The 14,809-nt window shown below is 35.0% G+C and overlaps 1 protein-coding gene and 1 long non-coding RNA gene across 30 annotated transcripts in view; one reads left to right on the top strand and one right to left on the bottom strand.

The window, feature by feature from the left end:
• The window catches only part of Zbtb20 (zinc finger and BTB domain containing 20), an 809,739-nt gene that overhangs the window by 348,784 nt on the left and 446,146 nt on the right, over nt 1-14,809 (bottom strand). For 25 of the 29 annotated variants that reach the window (XM_048803868.1, XM_048803910.1, XM_048803874.1 and 22 more), the window contains one exon: nt 11,275-11,322. The gene's annotated coding sequence lies outside the window, so the exon portion shown is untranslated. Of the gene's footprint in view, nt 1-7,676; nt 7,758-11,274; nt 11,323-14,809 lie in introns of all 29 variants that reach the window. The other 4 variants (XM_048803875.1, XM_048803878.1, XM_048803895.1 and 1 more) reach the window with 1 other exon arrangement.
• The window catches only part of LOC125617018, a 19,185-nt gene continuing 13,228 nt past the window's right edge, over nt 8,853-14,809 (top strand). Inside the window, exon 1 of the long non-coding RNA XR_007347877.1 lies at nt 8,853-8,969. This is a non-coding gene — a long non-coding RNA (uncharacterized LOC125617018). The remainder of the gene's footprint in view (nt 8,970-14,809) is intronic.

Raw genomic sequence — 14,809 nt, 5'->3', positions numbered from 1 at the left:
GTTTAGTGACTTCCTTTGACCAACAGAATATTAGACATGGAATGAGCAGAATTTTAGATACTTTGGTGGAAGACAAATTCTGAAATTATCAATAATTTATGTTCCTGGATTAAGGAATTCAAAAGCAAAAGAGGAAAATTTTTTTTCACAGAAGAATACAGCTAGCACATAGCATCATGTACTTTTATACAAACCTGGCACCAAAATAAACTACTCAAAAAGTTAAGGGGACTTTCTCAGAACATTTCTGATCCTTCTCCTTGTTCAATCCAAAGAGAGACATTATGTAAACAGGAGGATGCTTGTGATGTCAAGGTGATCATCTTGGTCCCCACACCCTGGAAATAACCTCGACATATCCAAGTGTTAGCATTTAAATTTAAAGTTTTAATTTTAATATTTAAATTTAAGTTTAAATTTAATGTTTAAAGTTTTCAACTTTCTATATCTCATTGTCATAAGCATTCTGGAACTTCATTAGTCTGTTTCATTTAAGGTGGACTCTTCCTTGGTGCTAGTTATGGCTAGAGTGCATAATATATTCATCTTAGAAAACAGGTACAAATAAGAATTCATCATGTCATTCCAGGTCAGCTTCATACAATCATAGCAATACTCAGATTGAATTTGATTTAGATACTTCAAATGGTGGAAACCACCATCATTCCAGCATTATGACTCTAAGTTCCCAACCTCTTTTTCCTTGTCTTGATGTATTTTAACATATCCCCATGGTTTACCCAGGGTCATTTGTAATTTCTGGAGTATGAACTAAAGTTTTACCCATTTTCTCTCATAAGGCATATTAGAAAATGCAAATATGTAAGTGTAGCTTTATTGTAGAAATAATCTTGTATTTGTCCTTTTTTTTTTTTTTTTTGCACCAGGGATTGAACCCAGGGGCACTTAACCACTGAGCCACATTCCTAGCACTTTTTATATGTTGATACAGGATCTCACTAAGTTGCTCAATGCCTTGCTAAGTTGCTGAGGCTGGATTTGAACTTGCAATCCTCCTCCTCAGCCTCCAGAGTCTGGTATTATACAAGTATGCCACCGTGCCTAGCTATTTTAAGTTTTTTGGGTTTTTTTACATGACTTTATTTATTTTGTATGTGGTGCTAAGGATCGAACCCAGTGCCTCCCGAGTGCTAGGAAACCTGCTTTGCCACTGAACCACAATCCCAGCTGCTGTTTTAAGTTTTAAAAGAGTAACTCATATGCACATACTTCAGAAATTATTTCTAGTAATAATCCTTGTAACACATTTCACAATTGATTAAAACACACACAACAATGTTACTTATTATTATAAAAAAAATTCATTGGTTTAGAGACTACATATACATCTATTCACTCTTCCATCAAACAATTGAGCACTTACTATGTGTCAGGACAGTGCTAGATTCAGGAGACTATGGATGAGTAAAATGCTGTTTCTCTTTCCAAATGTTATAACTATTGAGGTGAGCAAATGGTCTATCTATCCTTGGGAACCAGGCTTCTAATGGGCAATAATTCACTAGGAGTGGTAAATAGTAAAGATGAAGGTGCTATGAATTAACTGATACAAATAAACAAACAAACCTGAATACTTGACTCCTTTGGCATTCCCTCCCAAGAAGTTTCAGACAAGGAGCTGAGTGCAGGTAGTAATTCAAAAGGTGAATTCAGAAGACAGGAGTGAGTAGGGAGATTGAGTCAGAAAAGAGAAAAAGATATAATAAGGATGTGTCAATGAGCATCCAGTGTAGCAGCTAGGGCTTAATTCTCCTAAAATCTCTGAGTCTTGTAACAAATGCCTCAGAGGTTTCCTTCTGAAACAAATGGACAGTAACTTCCACTTTTCTAGGTCCTCCTTCTCTACCCACTATTGACTTATGAGCTCTCATAGCACTGAAAAGATGCCATACACCTGGGGTACAGTGCATGGAAACATATATCAGTTAGGAATCTGAGATAACAGAGAATTGCTTCAGGGGCTGCTGAAATTAGAGGGGAACTGAGAGACTATGCCAGGAGCATCAAATTCTTATGCCAGAATAGCCTATAAAGGCCTACTAGGAGTATAATATGCTGTGCAATTGGATGTATGTAGCACCATCACAGGCTGGTTTAAGGAAAAAGAGACTGCCATCTTCTTGACTGAATTATATTCTACAAAAGGTGTCTCTGACTTCTGCAGGAAGTTAGGCTTGAGGAAAGTAAATTCTGACTCTGTTCAGCTAAGAAATGGAGTTCTTAGGAAAATCCTGACACTCATTCACCAATTGTTATTCTCAAGAAGTCCTATATTTATTAGTCTTCCTGTGTTTCTAGGAAGAAATGTTTGAACAGCTTTAAGGAACATTTCCAAAAATGGTGATACATTTTTGCATCATTCTGCCATGATTGGGCCTATTGAAAAATTTCCTGAAATTCTGAATTCATGGCAATGAGCTTTTTAGTTTGTATTTTTTGTTTTGTTTTTATTAAAGCAGAGGAAAAACTGAAATCATTTAAGGGTTGCACCTAAATGTATTAAGCTTGAAAGCTATCAACATGGAGTCCATTTTCTAGAACGTTATTAAGACTTTTAAGCTTCTCTAAACATTTCATCACTGCTGACAATTTCTACTTTGGAAATCCCTGCTCAAGCAGCTCCTGTGTTGCTATTGCAGGAAGGCAGCTTTATTTTGTAACTCACCAAGCCAGCAGAGAAGTTTTCTAGACAATGCTGGTTTGGGGGTCAGAGCATCAGGCTGAACAATAGATACTTTTATGGTGACAGAAGAAGAGTTGATGAACTCTTCATTCTTCCACTATAAAGTATAAAGGAAATGATTGTATTCTTAATCCCTAAAAATGTGATGAAGACAGCATTGGGTAGTTACACCTTCTTGTATGAACATATGTGGCTTCCCTTTGACAATGAGTGGGAAAGTCTTTTTAAAAAAGGAAATAAAGAAAACCTAAAAAAAAAAAAAGTCATAATAATAATAAAGAGCCTCGGGGGCCATTTAAGTTCATCAGTGAGTCCCATCTCCTATCCTGAGATATCAAACTCAATAGCACAGAAATCAAATGTCAATATTTACAAAGCTCTTTCCATCCTATACCCTGCTTCCTTTTTCTTTTAGGTCCTTTCTTCCCTTTCTCCTTCCTCCTTATTCCCTAGATCATCTACTTCACTCTTTCTCCCATTTGCTCTCATTTCCCAATGCCTCCCATCTGCATTAGTCAGTCCAAAATTTGTTCACCCTGCAATAAGCTTCAGTGCTGGAAAAGAAAGGGCCCAGACAAAGGCCCCATCCAAGACAAGGCCCTGCGAGTGGTGGTGAATGGTGAAGGGGTACAGCCTGAACTGAGAAGCTCACTGCTCTGGAGGCTCTCAGCCCTGCAAGCCATTAGGCTTCAGCAGGCTTGATAGCTGTATCAAGCCTTGTGATTTCAAAGCTTTCATGGGCTGACAAGGACTTGCTAATTTCAAACTTTCTAACCAATTACAATCACAAAGAACTCAGGACAATAATCAGTGAGCAAAATGAAACTGCTGGAGTGAAGCAGCCCTCCGCAGGTTTCACTCTAGTGGCTCTGCCATGCAATGTGCAGCTGGGACTCTGCTTCAATAAGTAAATAAAAATACATTATAAAACACAAACATACACAATGGATTCCACTTGCTGTCTTGTTCCTGGTAGTGGGGTATGTTGGAACCCTGTCTTGCATTCAGCCCATTAATTTTTGATGGTGTTAATTAAAAACTTTTGATGCTGGTTTGAATGGAAAATACCTCAAACAGTGTTTCCTTTATTGAAACACTGAGTTCCAAGTCTTGGATTATTAGGTTAAGCTCTGTCAGCAGTGAGACCAACATAAATGCTTTTCATACCATCTGCTTTGACAAACATGAATAGTAATAATAATAAATAAATAAATGAAAAGAAAGAAGAGAAACCATTTAGGTTGAAAACTCCCTTATTTCAATCCATTTTTAAGGACTAAATGAAAAATCCAGGTCCCTGAATGTAGAACGTATGATTTTTTTTTAAATCTTTTTTCAAATCCTTACAGAACATTCAAATCACCCAATGTTCCAAGACCTGAATTTTTTATATTTTAAAATGGGGAAAGCTGCTTAAAATAAGTGAATCAGCTGCTAAGTGATTTCTCTCTGTCTTTTCCTCTACTCTCTTTTGAAAGGCTGAAAAAAATGCTTAAAATGGTACATGCAATTGATATGTGTGGCTTAAGAAGCTTAATATAATTACTGAGGACTCAGACTTTCTATTTAAAAAAAAAAAGATAGGACAGGGTAATAGAAACACTGAGTGGTGAGTATTCATCCCTTGTGAGACGTGGGAAATGTTTCCAAATGTTTAATCCACTAAGCAAGGTAAGGGGTACAAAGCAGTTATTTAGACATCTGTGCCCTCCTGGAAACCCAGAGAAGTCTGGGGAATCCAGAGTCATGGAGAGGATAGTGTGAGAGATGTTGTGCAGGAAATGAGCAAATAAAACATTCCTCTCCTCTCTCCAAGGTGTCTGTGAAGGATTAAACAAACCAAGGAAACATTCTCCAGTTTTTTGATTTAATCATTCCTTCCTTGTGTATGAATGGGACCTGAGGCTTTGGGTATCTATTTTTGAGAATCCCCAAATGTCTCACAGATTTCCTTTTCTCTACTGTGTTTTAATACACATAGATTTCTCTATAATTTTTCAGTCCCCAAACTTGTTTATTCACACTGCAACATCATCTGAATCCTTGAAAGACCACAAGACTTTCCTTTTTCCCTCAAGGTCTTCATCACTGTCATTCTTTTTTTTTAATATTTTTTTTTTAGTTGTAGTTGGACACAATGCCTTCATTTTATTTATTCATTTATTTTTATGTGGTGCTGAGGATCAAACCCAGAGCCTCGCACATGCTAGACGAGCGCTGTAACGCTAAGCCAAAACCCCAGCTCCTCATTCTTGTTTTGATCTACATATCTTTAATAAGGAGAAAGAAATTCTCCAGAAACGCTAATCATTTTATTTAGCAGGTCTTCTTTCCTCCCCTCCCTAATGATGGTGACATTGACCCCACTCTCTTGAAACAGTTTATAGAATTTAATGTGACGTGATAGTGATCTATAAGTGACAACATCAGCAATAACATCAGAAAGACCTCATTACAAAGCTTGTGAGCAGAGTATGCAGAGTCATAGAGCTGAAACTCAAGGGAAATAGTTCTGAGCAAACCACAACAGGAACATATTTGTTCACAAAATTTATGAATTTCCTCCAGAGTAAATTGATAGGTGATATTGCCTACAAAGTACCAGCAAATGTAAATTAACCAACAGATAAATAGCAAATGAATGCATTTAAAGATGATTTCCAGCCGAAATTATATTTTTTTTCCTAGAGACCAAGTTTTTGTTAAACTTAATCCTTACTCTTTTCCTCTCCAGCAGCAGAAACATCTGGTCGGTTTTAGATTCCCCTTGGATTTCCAACTTCAAAGGGAATTATAAAGAATAACAAATTCATGTACCGGCACTAAAAAAAATTAGAGCAGCAGGAGAGAATGGTAAAATTGTCCTTATTTGACTGCTAGTGACAGGCGCCACAGGCAGAACTATGAGAAAAGACAAAGGCAAGATCACTGGTTGACAACCAGATTTCCTGCAAGGGACAGAATCTTTGGCTACATGCAAATATGCACAGGGCTCTTAGCAATCCATCAGGAGATTTTCCCTTGCTTAAATAAAAAATAATAAAAACTAAATTTAAAAAATGAAACAGCAAGTGCATAAAAAGAAATGATTTATCTGTCACAAAGTTTCCTAAAATAATAATAGATAAACCAATAAAAGTTTGTTGAAACAATGACCTGGAGATGATCTAAAGATCCACTTAGGCACTGGGTTTTTATTTGATCAGAGAACATTGTGTGTGTGTTCGGACTCTTGGAAAGGCTAGATAAAACATTCAGAAATAATTTAGGCTCCCAAAGCCACTAGGCCCTTCATGTTCTGGTAAAAGCTTGGTTCTCCAAGGGCCTCAAAAATTGTTTCTGTTTCTTTCTTATTACCAAAGGATGAACAGAAATCAATGTCTTGCTTGAGAGGAAGAATAGGATTTGAAGATATTGTTGACATATGTAATTGTGTCAAGTTGCATTTGACATTACTTTATAAAACTAAGTTTATTTTTCTCCTCTATCATTTTCCTAGCAAATCTGAAATACACTTCCTAGAGTGCAGGTCTTGATGTAATCAAACATGAGAAAATGAGAACAGCTAAAGAAAGTACAATTTTGCCATTGTAATTACCTCTTATAAACAGCCTTTCCTCTTTTGAAACTGTTTTATGTGCAATGTGTATAGCAAAAACAATAAAAATAAACAAAGGCATGATTAACCAATCAACTTGTTTGTGGACAAAGAAAGAAATAGTTAAGGGCTAAAATGTCTTTAAATAATTAATTACTAGAGTCTTTGAACTTAGTATTCAGAGGTTACAGATCCCCATACCACAAGTATATTAGGTTGATTCACAGGGTGGCCATCAACTATGAAGAAAGCAAATTACTTTTGACCAAAAGGTCTACATCAGCAGCATGTTCAGAATGTTTTAATGTTGGAAGACAGAACACAGACCCAGGCCTCAATGGATCTAGTACTCCTATGAAAGAATGCCCAAAGAAAACACCATCTTCAAATTATATCCTACACACTATAGACTCTAGTTAAAGAGGAAAATATGAAAATTTCTCCTCAGCATTCTACCATGTAAGGGATGAGCTGGCTACAAAATCATTTCCTTGAATATCTGCCTTGATTGGGATTTTCATTCCTCCTTCACCACTGCAAGGGAAGTGGAGTCACTGCAGTTACCTCAGTGAGGAAATGTCATGATTCTTATCCGCGTAGTAATAGGGCATGATGATGTGTGCAATACAATTTAACCAGAAAACATCCTAGCTCCATGGAACAGAGACCTGATGACTGAAGAAGCTTTTTTTATTTTATTATTATTTTTTTAAATTTTGTGAATATCAGATTATTTAAATCTAAAATGAAAATTCTGACTTGTGGGGGTACCTACAAAGGATTCCCTGCTCTAAATAAATAGAATCATCCAACCATTGTTCTGAACTTACTGAGGAAGAGGAGGTAGTGGGTGTGGATTACTAGTTTATTCTAAGAAATGTTTTTTTTTTTTTTAACAGTTTGAGGATACATAAAGTCACAAATGTAATATCAATTGAAAAAATACTGGATCCCAAATAGGCCAACTCCAAGGAAATGGGTGTTTTTCACACACACCTAGAACAAAATACTATCAATTATTATTATTATTATTATTATTATTATTATTATTGCTATTATCATGATAAGGTTTTGATGTTTCACGTGGATATAGTGTGTAATGCACAGGTAGAAAGAATCATTTATTTTAAACAGAACAGTAAACTATTTTCTTTAAAAGGCAGTTAATAGTCTAGGTTTAATAACACAAGGCACACAATCCAATACCACATATAAGAAATGAATGCATGAAGAAGTAAAGGAGCATTATACCTTTATTTTAGCCATTCTGTTGATAATATTAATCTTACAGATAAAAAGCTTAGTTGTTTTACATATAGACATTTGGGGTAAAATACCTTGGCAGCTTTAAAATAGTAAAATATTAGCTCCTACCTATCTTTCCTTGTGATACTTCCTGAATGCCAAGCATTCATACATTTCTGACCTTTTGCTGATATTTTAATGATGGTGATGCTGAATCAGGGTAAAGGAGAGACAAAAATGATTAGAAGAGTAAGGGGGAATAAAAACTGAAAAGAAAAAAAAAGTTTGTATTGTTTATATCTTTCAGTCTACCAAATTTTACAGATGCTCTCTGTTTGCTTGGGATAGTTTATTGCTTGTGTTATTACTTTCTTTTTTTTCCATGTGCTTTTCTCTACCAGCTTTTGCTGAAAATATTTTGTATGTGTCCATACTGTAAACCTTCATATTTTTCTAGAGATTTAGTGTGGTGGAGAAGCTCTTTTTTTGCTTCCCCAAGGGTTAGACACATCAATATTCTAGCTACTCAACTTTCGAGGCCAATGGAAAATGTGCTGCTAAGATTAAATAGACCAGAGTAACACATAAATTCAGTTTATACCAAGGCAGTATGTTACTTAGTTACTCACATCCTGAATTTCTGATGAGTGTAATATACCTGTTGGATAACACATTGCTACTGAATAGTCACTGACCTACAGTTCAAAGACAGTGAGACAAGACCAAACTCTGCAGAAAGGTTTTCTACAAAGAGCCTCATTTGAACAGAGAATTCCTCATCTGTGGAGTTCTTTGTGTGAAAGAACTGGTTTAGCCATGGCAAGCTGGCTATATATACGGTCCTGTAAAACATTATAAGAACACACTAGCGCAATATATTCAGGCATTGTTCTACCATGCACTTTCTCCTTCCCCTCAAACATAGTGTTTTTTAAAGAACACAACTCAGACTATTATTATATAATTCCCCTCTTTACAGACTTCCTAAAAGTTCCATGTACCCAATACATACTTTTCATTTCTATCAATAAATTTAAAAACTATAAATTTTTGAGTACGCAGTACATTTGGTTTAAGTATGTTTGTTATATTTAGTAAGGGTTGGCTGCAGGAAGACTGTAGTAATCAGAAGACTCCCCAATAGTCAGAAGACTACATTTTCCTTTTATCTCGGACAAAGAATTGTACACATACATGCATATGTCTACTAACGAGTATAATTAAGGTAACACAGGTTTGGCATGATAATTCTCATCTTAAATTTGAGTCAAGTTAAAGAAGTACCAAAAGAAAGACAGTTCTTCCCCCCAAGAAACCTAGCCAAGTCTGTGAAATGTCTCTCTAGTCAACCAAACTGCCTATTGGCTTACAGATGTGCCTAAGAATATTATGAAACACACAAATGAGATTTTATAATCAACCGTTACACATTAGAAAATACGTAAATAAGAAGGAAAAAATACTGCTGTATACAATGATTAAAACTATTTATCTGAATGTTTGAACATTAACATGTAAATATGTCCTGATGAGCCTGAAATAGTAATGAATTAAATGCCATGATGTCTGGAGTTGCTTCAAAATAACTTTGTGGTATAGCAGGATAGGTCCTGAGTCAGTCACTGACTGACTGGAGTTAGTTACAGTACTCTGTTTACATTCATGTATTTGAAAATTTTCATAAAATAAACATAAGTGTATATACTGATTTGAGCTTTCATTTATTTATTCATTATTTATGGACTCATTCATTTAGATTAATTTTTGGGACATAAAAAGTAAATAGCAATAATAACACTCTTATTGGATATTTAGGTTAAATGAGCTATTCCTCTTCAGGAAAAGTAAAAATTTCTATAAGGTCTATGTAATTATTATAAAATTCTTAGGTTAAATTTTGAAAGCAAGACAAAATTTATATAGAAAGTATGATTACGGCATGTTTAAAATATATATATATCCTCAGGGAAAAAGAGAGTAAAAAATAAAATAATTTTTGATGACTGAATTTAAATTATAGAAATCATTAATTTTTCTTCATTTTATTCTTATGTATTTTTCCAAATTATTTTTAATGAGCATGTATCATTTGAAAATGAAAAAGATGTGGAAAAGATGTGCTCTCCTTTCCCAAGGAAGTTTTCATTTACTAAAACAGAGAAACTGCAAACACACAGCATTGCCCTGATAGCTTAAATCTTCATACCTCGAAGTGAAATACACCCAGAGGAAAAGAAACATCGATACAGATTTTATCTGATCATAGAAACATAAGGAGCTTTCTGTGCCTTGGAAGAAATAGGAGAGGAAATGGCTTCTTTGCAAACCAGCAAGAGGGGGAAATTCAGGCCCTTTTGTGATCAGATCTTTTTGTGATGAATGCAAAGGGAGTTACAAATTAAAGTTACCAAAATAAGCCTGTCCTTTGAGTTTCTGAGGCTCCCACTGATAGGAGTTTCTTTCTGGGCAGTGTAACAAGTAAAGCATGGGAGTGGGGAGAGAGAGGGAGTTAAAATCCTGAAGGCTTGTGGCCTTCAGTGGCGAGATGGATATGCTCAGAGAGTCAGAGATAGATGAGCAACAGAATTATAAACAACAACATAGTGACAACTATGGATCATGTGCAATGGATATGGAAAGTCCTTATTACAAAGCTATCTTTATTACCCTAAGAGATTATTTTCCTCATTTTATGCACATTCATATAAAATGAAGTCAAGAGTGTAACTTTTAAAGGTTTGGATGAATATGATGTTCATGACTAAATAGCCCTGGTAGGAGCCAGGCACAGCATAGTCAGATGCCAGGCAAGTCACTCCTTCCCTCCTCCTCCCTCTCCAGAATATTTGCCAGTGCATTTCAATGCAGGCCAAGCTCTAGCAAACTTAGATCTTCAGGCTGTATATAACTTGAGGATGATTTACCAATATACCCTCAGTTTTGACCAGCACTTTCCTCCTAGCCACTGAAATATCAAGAATTCTAGGAAGTCACAATGCCAACATTTTTGAAATTTTACAAATTCTCACTAAAAGACAGAAAGACAAAACCTAAAAGTGATGCTTACTTGCAGCTCTGATCTTGGTCCTCTTCCTTAATTAGTAAAGATTGGTGGTGGTGGGAGGGGTCTTATTCATGTCCCTAAGGGTATTCTTTCCTTCTGTTTGTGGGCATATGTAAGAATAATCATATCTGCTTTTGAGATTGAGCCAAATGAAGCAAATGCATTTCAAATTTTCAGAATATTATAGAATATTAATGAAAAGTTTAAAGAATCACACTTTGGAGGGGTTTGTGTGTGTTTGCTTAATGCCAAAACATTCAATGTTCCACATAAAGATCAGTTCCCATATTCACCCTCTCATCCTTCCTGCCCACAGGAGTCTCCTTTGAAAAATCTCTCTCTGGAGAGACTTTACACAAGTCCTTTGGCTACTTCCAGCCCCGTGTAGCAAAGTCATTCAAAAATTTTTGCCAGTATCTTTGACAATGGGTTTTGGGGATCAGGTTTCTTATCTTTCTAAATAATCGTATTTCAAAATACAGCAGGATATAAAAATTCTACCTGTTAATAATGCCAAAAGGTGTTCTGTTCAAATTTAGTACTTAAGGCAGTAGATGCACCACAGCCATTAGGTTTCATTTTTTTCTGAAGTTGGTAGAAATATATTTTTCTTTTCACCTCAATATTTTGGACTACCTTCTAAAGATAATGAGCATTACTTACCAGCCAGCAGTGTTGTGAGGAATATCCAGATAGTGATGATAAAAGATTCTGAAATGAAAAGAAAGAAAAACACAATTTAAAAATAAAAGTAATACATTTTAATAAATTTTAATAAATGTATAACAACATGGCAGTCATAGAAAATAATCCATTTGTTACTTGATTTGGGACACTGACCCAGTGATATTTTATAGAAAGTAAAAGATGTTTCTGTTTGGAAGTGAAAATAAAATTGTGTACTAAAAAAGTAGCTTTTGTAACCGTCTGCATGTTTAACTTGAAGGTCTCTAACCAGTTGCAACCAGTTATGAATGACTTGCTGCCCATTTCTGCAATTCACTGTAACTTGTATTGAGAAAGTTATGTTTTATGGTTAATTATCCATGGTCTGTTAAAAAAATAAATCAAACCATTGTGAACCACTAGGATTTGCAGCTCCATTTGAACTTTACTGTACTTTTGATTAAACATTTTATAAATAAAAACAAACTGGTTTTTCCTTGTTTTTGGTTGTTTGCTACTGTGTTCTGGATATAAATATTGTGGCAATGGTGAGAGAACAAGCTATGGGTTATTTACCCCTGGTTTCATGAGTTGTGAGTTACTGGCCTTATCCTTCTTCATGAGTATAAATAAATGTATAGTATTGTATTCTGAGTTCGGTAAGACAAATGGAACGAGTGAACTGAAACCTTTTAAAACTAAAACCTTTTATGCTAAGTCACAGAACAACAAAACAAACTCCAAATTAACATTTAAAAAGCTTCTACTGTGGAGCAACAAAGTCCTCCAATATTATATAATCTGCATTTTAAAAATTGCTTGGCTAACAAGCTGCAGCCTGTTAATAATTCCCCAGGCTTTGCTTTTCAATGCCTTTAAAATTATGAGCCACAGGTGGTTTTACCAAGCGATGCCCTCATCTTCCTATACTACCACCACAATGGAAGCCTTGAAAATGAATAACATGATGACAAAACTGATTTAGAAAGATCAGAAATTTCTGTAGCTAAAAGTAATGAAATACTATGTAAAAGAATCAATCCACATAAAATTTCTGTATAGATATCATCCTAGGACCTATGTAAATAAAAGAAGTCCAAAAATAATTGTTCAGAGGAAATGAGAAGAACCAAGATTCAAAGGACCCTGTGGCAGAGTGCAAGAGGAATATATTTGAGAGCCAGAATCTTAAGTATCTAACATATTTGCATATGAAATTTAATGAGGATAACCAAGGTAGCTTGCCAAAAATTATTATTTTAAATGAGCCAATAGTCTATGTAGCACTGACCACTAAAAAGGACCTTTATGAAAGATGGAAAATTGCCGTCAGAAACTCACTACTTTTATGAAGATAAAGATGAGATAAGGACTTAATCATTAAATGGTATAACATGTCCACTTCTAGGATCTGAAGACCTCCATATCCAATTTTCACTTACCCTTTCATTACTCGCAGGGCTTACTGCTTACCTGCTATAAGCTCTGAGGGAACAGCCACAGCAGGTCCCTCATCAGCTCACCAAAACAGAAAATATTTATGAAGCTGCTACTATGTGTCAGGCACAACTGAAGTGATCCTGCTTGAGAAAGGAAGTCAGTAACTGAGGTTCTTGTTGAAACATTAAGAAACATCTATCACAATGCCAAAAGCAAGGAGGAGGGAAAGGAGGTTTGAAGAGTTTTGAAGGACTTAAGAAAAATTAGTGTTTAAAGCTCTCCCTAGCTTTTGAATGCTTTGGGAGGAACAAGTAACCTATATGTTCCCAGGATTGTGGTTACAACAGAATATGAGGGCTGAATTTGTGTACAATGAATTGAAGGGCATTCTGCTGTCATGTATAATTGATTAGAATGAATGAATGAATGAATGAATGAATGAATGAATGAATAAAGTTAACCGCCTCCCCCCAAAAAATTAGGGCTGAGTAGATGCTATTGCCATACATTGGATTTTGAAAGGTCAATCCTGCCTTGTCTGCAGGTTCAGAGTCTGAAAAACAATTAAGATGGAAATGGAAGATATTCTGACAAAGGGAAACAGGGGATAACTTCAGATATTTCCTCCTCATCTTTAATATTCAGATGCCTCCAACTGTTTTTGATAACCACAAAAATGTGGATCCCTTTGTCCTTTAGAAATCTAGGTTTGTTTTGTTTGTTTGTTTCAAATCTAGGCAACCCATTTGAAAATTAGGGTACTTAGAATAATTTCCTAAGTAGAAATAATTTTGAATGTAGAATTATACACAAAAATATAAGACCCTATTTACAGATTATTAATCATGGTAAAATTCCATTACATAGAATGAATTTTACATTTTTCTAAAACACAAACATATTTATTAAGGTACTATGTATGTGCAGGTACAACTGAAGTGATTCTGCTTGAGAATATAAGCCAGTGTCCAAGGTTTTGTTGCAACATTAGAAAGCACCACTATGCCAACAGAAATGAAAAATGAGGCTGAATTTTTTTTTTGATAATCAGGTGACAACATAAAAATAACATATTGAAATCCAAACTAAGCTATATTACATGTAGAGGGACATTTAGAAAAAATACATGTATGAATATGATTTCCGGGTTAAACACTAGACTATTCTGGCCAATATTTATTTCATTATTTTTCCACAAACAAATCTCTGAGTTATGTATTCTGTTAAAAAAAGGTTGAAAGGAAATAAATTAATAAAAAATTTAAAACATACACTAGTTTAGTTATTATTCATATTAAGATGAAAAAATATGTCTCTATATCATCATAAATCAGAGACATGATAATCCCAATGATCTTGAATAGTCAGTTGTTGGAGGCCAGTGCCACCACACCACATTCAGGCAATGAAACTCATAATACCAGATAAAACTATTCTGGCTTTATAGCTAACACATCAGAAAAAGTTTTTAAAAATTATGAGATAGTCTAGAACTTTAAAACAATAAAGGAAAAACACTTCACACCTTCAGAAAAATTAAATTAATTTCTCACAGCTTTAATGTCCAGAAGTGAAGTACGATTTTAAAAAGTGAAGATGATCCCAAATACAAGGAGAGGAAGTACCTCAATAGTTCCTACTCATACATGAATGATTATATTTATCCTCTTTTCCACCCACCTTCTGCTTTCTATGATTGCATTAAAAATAATCGAAATCACTATTACACACAATTCCTTCTAATAGATCTCTACCAGTGCCTAGTACTGGGTTCTGTATCATTTTATATCCATTTTATAAGCAGTCAATAGATAATAGAAAGGAAAAACAAAACTAAACCAAAAATTTCTCCAACCTTCTTTATCAGACAAATGCCTGGTTCCCAGAGGACACTAGTCAGTTAAGTGAAACAAAATATTATAATAGGGAAGAAAGACTGATAAATCACATACAAATCTCACAGTGTTCCCATTTAAGCTGGGAAGGGAGTTACTTCAGTGAAAAAAAAAGTGGAGGTTGTGAGAAGGGGGTGAAAAGTTACAGAGAGAGAGAGAGAGAGAGAGAGAGAGAGAGAGAGAGAGAGAGAGAGAGA

This window comes from Marmota marmota, unplaced genomic scaffold (assembly GCF_001458135.2).
Source record: "Marmota marmota marmota unplaced genomic scaffold, marMar, whole genome shotgun sequence".
In the NCBI taxonomy this organism is placed as follows: Eukaryota; Metazoa; Chordata; class Mammalia; order Rodentia; family Sciuridae; genus Marmota; species Marmota marmota.
This window is presented reverse-complemented; position numbering and strand designations above follow the sequence as displayed.